Source organism: Borostomias antarcticus, assembly GCF_949987555.1.
Source record: "Borostomias antarcticus genome assembly, chromosome: 3".
In the NCBI taxonomy this organism is placed as follows: Eukaryota; Metazoa; Chordata; class Actinopteri; order Stomiiformes; family Stomiidae; genus Borostomias; species Borostomias antarcticus.
Genome location: NC_140236.1, coordinates 1,320,213 through 1,325,212, shown reverse-complemented (window position 1 = coordinate 1,325,212; position 5,000 = coordinate 1,320,213).

The following is a 5,000-nucleotide window of genomic DNA, read 5'->3' as shown; positions in this document are numbered from 1 at the left end:
CGCTATCTCTGTTCAAATTATTTGAAATCGTGACCAGGTCACATTACTGGCTCTGTCCTTTGAAGGATTTTCCAGAGACTGTGTCTGAAATGATGTCTCTGAAATACAGTATTCAATGTACAAATTGAACACCATAGATGCCATAGAATACCTGACTAGTCTAGCACTCTCAACGTCCTCCTCCTCTATGGTGTTCAGGCCTCTGGGAGATGGAGCTATGGTGTTCAGTTCTGGGTGGTGTGGATCACTGTGGTGTTCAGTTCTGGGAGATGTGGAACGCTGTGGTGTTCAGTTCTGGGAGATGTGGAACATTGTGGTGTTCAGTTCTGGGAGATGTGGAACATTGTGGTGTTCAGTTCTGGGAGATGCATTCAGTTCTGATAGATGTGGAACCCTGTGGTGTTCAGTTCTGAGAGATGTGGAACCCTGTGGTGTTCAGTTCTGAGAGATGTGTTCAGTTCTGGGAGATGTGGAACACTGTGGTGTTCAGTTCTGAGAGATGTGGAACGCTGTGGTGTTCAGTTCTGAGAGATGTGGAACGCTGTGGTGTTCAGTTCTGAGAGATGTGGAACACTGTGGTGTTCAGTTCTGAGAGATGTGGATCACTGTGGTGTTCAGTTCTGAGAGATGTGGAACACTGTGGTATTTCACACCAACAATTTCAACAATTTCCCCTCCAGGATGAGTAATGTCCCCTCTCTGTCTATCGAGCACACATCTTCAAAACCGGTTTGAGGTCTGGTTGTTCTTCACAAGTGTCGTCTGCTTGATGGATTGAGGGAAATTTAACAACGAGGCCGCAGTTGAGAAGAAAACAAAGTGACATGCGTTAATAACTGAACAGGAGACCAGGGGGTTCACGTTAGCTACCAGGAAGTGTAATCAAATAGTGTTAGCAGACCCAGACGGCTGAACACGGTCCTCGGGATGCAGAACTTGTGGGTTTAATTCCTGTTTGAGACCGATCGTACTACTCCGTGTGTCACATTGTGAGCAGGAGCTGTGCAGAAAGCCTCTTTAACCATTTTGAATAGCTTTCATTTGGAATTATTTTGGAATTTGTGCCACTACTCTCCTCTGTGTGACACCCTTAATGATGTAGATAGATAATTAGTTATATCAGAGACTGAGGATGACCACTTGACCAGACTGTAGACCCACTGCAGACTAGGCTGTGCTCTCATAAACAAAGATCCAGTGTGTAAAGGAACCAGCAACTAGAAGGTTCTGGTTCTCTGGGTTAGTGTAGCCTGGTGTTGGTCTCTAGAAGGTTCTGGTTCTCTGGGTTAGACTAGCCTGGTGTTGGGTCCTAGAAGGTTCTGGTTCTCTGGGTTAGAGCAGCCTGGTGTTGGGCCCTAGAAGGTTCTGGTTCTCTGGGTTAGAGCAGCCTGGTGTTGGGCCCTAGAAGGTTCTGGTTCTCTGGGTTAGAGTAGGCTGGTGTTGGGCCCTAGAAGGTTCTGGTCATCTGGGTTAGAGTAGCCTGGTGTTGGGTCCTAGAAGGTTCTGGTTCTCTGGGTTAGAGTAGGCTGGTGTTGGGCCCTAGAAGGTTCTGGTCCTCTGGGTTAGAGCAGCCTGGTGTTGGGTTCTAGAAGGTTCTGGTTCTCTGGGTTAGAGCAGCCTGGTGTTGGGCCCTAGAAGGTTCTGGTTCTCTGGGTTAGAGTAGGCTGGTGTTGGGCTCTAGAAGGTTCTGGTTCTCTGGGTTAGAGCAGCCTGGTGTTGGGCTCTAGAAGGTTCTGGTTCTCTGGGTTAGAGTAGCCTGGTGTTGGGTCCTAGAAGGTTCTGGTCCTCTGGGTTAGAGTAGCCTGGTGTTGGGCCCTAGAAGGTTCTGGTTCTCTGGGTTAGAGCAGCCTGGTGTTGGGTCCTAGAAGGTTCTGGTCATCTGGGTTAGAGTAGCCTTGTGTTGGGCCCTAGAAGGTTCTGGTTCTCTGGGTTAGACTAGCCTGGTGTTGGGCCCTAGAAGGTTCTGATCATCTGGGTTAGACTAGCCTGGTGTTGGGCCCTAGAAGGTTCTGGTTCTCTGGGTTAGAGCAGCCTGGTGTTGGGTCCTAGAAGGTTCTGGTCATCTGGGTTAGAGTAGCCTTGTGTTGGGCCCTAGAAGGTTCTGGTTCTCTGGGTTAGACTAGCCTGGTGTTGGGCCCTAGAAGGTTCTGATCATCTGGGTTAGACTAGCCTGGTGTTGGGCCCTAGAAGGTTCTGGTTCTCTGGGTTAGAGCAGCCTGGTGTTGGGCCCTAGAAGGTTCTGGTTCTCTGGGTTAGAGTAGGCTGGTGTTGGGCTCTAGAAGGTTCTGGTCATCTGGGTTAGGGTAGCCTGGTGTTGGGTCCTAGAAGGTTCTGGTTCTCTGGGTTAGAGCAGCCTGGTGTTGGGTCCTAGAAGGTTCTGGTTCTCTGGGTTAGAGTAGCCTGGTGTTGGGTCCTAGAAGGTTCTGGTTCTCTGGGTTAGGGTAGCCTGGTGTTGGGTCCTAGAAGGTTCTGGTTCTCTGGGTTAGAGTAGGCTGGTGTTGGGTTCTAGAAGGTTCTGGTTCTCTGGGTTAGAGCAGCCTGGTGTTGGGCCCTAGAAGGTTCTGGTTCTCTGGGTTAGAGCAGCCTGGTGTTGGGCCCTAGAAGGTTCTGGTTCTCTGGGTTAGACTAGCCTGGTGTTGGGTCCTAGAAGGTTCTGGTTCTCTGGGTTAGACTAGCCTGGTGTTGGGCCCTAGAAGGTTCTGGTTCTCTGGGTTAGAGTAGGCTGGTGTTGGGTCCAAGAAGGTTCTGGTTCTCTGGGTTAGAGCAGCCTGGTGTTGGGTCCTAGAAGGTTCTGGTTCTCTGGGTTAGAGCAGCCTGGTGTTGGGCCCTAGAAGGTTCTGGTCATCTGGGTTAGAGTAGCCTGGTGTTGGGCCCTAGAAGGTTCTGGTCATCTGGGTTAGAGCAGCCTGGTGTTGGACCCTAGAAGGTTCTGGTCATCTGGGTTAGAGCAGCCTGGTGTTGGGTTCTAGAAGGTTCTGGTTCTCTGGGTTAGAGCAGCCTGGTGTTGGGTTCTAGAAGGTTCTGGTTCTCTGGGTTAGAGCAGCCTGGTGTTGGGTTCTAGAAGGTTCTGGTTCTCTGGGTTAGAGTAGCCTGGTGTTGGGCCCTAGAAGGTTCTGGTTCTCTGGGTTAGAGTAGCCTGGTGTTGGGCCCTAGAAGGTTCTGGTCATCTGGGTTAGACTAGCCTGGTGTTGGGTCCTAGAAGGTTCTGGTTCTCTGGGTTAGACTAGCCTGGTGTTGGGCCCTAGAAGGTTCTGGTTCTCTGGGTTAGAGTAGGCTGGTGTTGGGTCCAAGAAGGTTCTGGTTCTCTGGGTTAGAGCAGCCTGGTGTTGGGTCCTAGAAGGTTCTGGTTCTCTGGGTTAGAGCAGCCTGGTGTTGGGCCCTAGAAGGTTCTGGTCATCTGGGTTAGAGTAGCCTGGTGTTGGGCCCTAGAAGGTTCTGGTCATCTGGGTTAGAGCAGCCTGGTGTTGGACCCTAGAAGGTTCTGGTCATCTGGGTTAGAGCAGCCTGGTGTTGGGTTCTAGAAGGTTCTGGTTCTCTGGGTTAGAGCAGCCTGGTGTTGGGTTCTAGAAGGTTCTGGTTCTCTGGGTTAGAGCAGCCTGGTGTTGGGTTCTAGAAGGTTCTGGTTCTCTGGGTTAGAGTAGCCTGGTGTTGGGCCCTAGAAGGTTCTGGTTCTCTGGGTTAGAGTAGCCTGGTGTTGGGCCCTAGAAGGTTCTGGTCATCTGGGTTAGACTAGCCTGGTGTTGGGTCCTAGAAGGTTCTGGTTCTCTGGGTTAGACTAGCCTGGTGTTGGGTCCGAGCCTTCGGCGCTGGTGTGCTGGGAGGGGGTGGAGTCTCTCCCTGAACAGAGCTCTGATTGGATTGATCCATCCCACTCTTGTTTACAAGGCGTCTCTCCTCAATCTGCTTCTTTTTTATATTTATTTTTATAGGGCTGTCGTCCCTGTAGGCTTGTTTCCTCGCTGCTCATGTTGATCCCGAGGGGACAGAAAACAACAGCAAGGCTGGGGGGGGGGGGCGAGGGGAGGAGCCCCGGGGGGGGGAGGAGCCCCGGGGGGGCTATGGAACCGCGCCAGACCCGTGTCCAAATAGGAGGAGCCCCGGGGGGGGGAGGAGCCCAGGGGGGCTATGGAACCGCGCCAGACCCGTGTCCAAATACTAGGAATATAATGACTATTACGTACAGTATCTGAGCTTGATTGCTCTTGTCTGGCATAGTGGAACCAATGCGGTGACCCGCGAAAATTAAAAAAGCAAACCCCGCCCACCTTCACACTTGAGGCAGACCCATGCAAGAAAGTAGTAGTCATTTCAAGTGCCTACAGTAGGTCTGGGTCAACCCTCCCACCAGTCCTGGCCACCATTAGGGGACTCGGTCGACCGGAACAGTTCTTGTGGCTTTGTGGAGGGGGAACGCCACTGGGAGAGCACTCAGGACTAGGGTTACCAAACAGAGGACCACTCCAGAGTTCGTCCTACTCTCCCTAAGTGAGGTCCGTTCCTGCTAAGGAGGGCCCGGCCACTGTCCCCGTCACGCACTTCTACAAAAGGACGCAGCGCACACAGGTCCCTCGATAAATCCCAGTTCCAGCACAAAGACCTCCGCTGAATAGATTAATAAGATTTCCATAATTAGGGAGGCTCTGGACAATAGGATCCCACGGGCTTTGTCTCAGGGGCGGAGGGATTGTCCGAGAGTCGGACGGCTGCCGGATCGGCCGGCCACCACAATACCCCACGCAGACAGTAAGGCGTTCGGTCCAGAGAACATCTGTCTCTCGCGAGGACACACACACACACACACACACACACACACACACACACACACACACAGGCTTCTTATCAGCCTCGCTGCAAAGGGGCGTAGGTCTGGATGTGAGGGAGAGAAATCCAATGCTATCTTTGCGCGCAGCAGAAACCCGTATCTTTAATCACGGCGTTTTGTCGCGCAAGTCGGACAGGACGGCCCGGCTGAAATATGAAATCAATACGAGTTCTCTCTC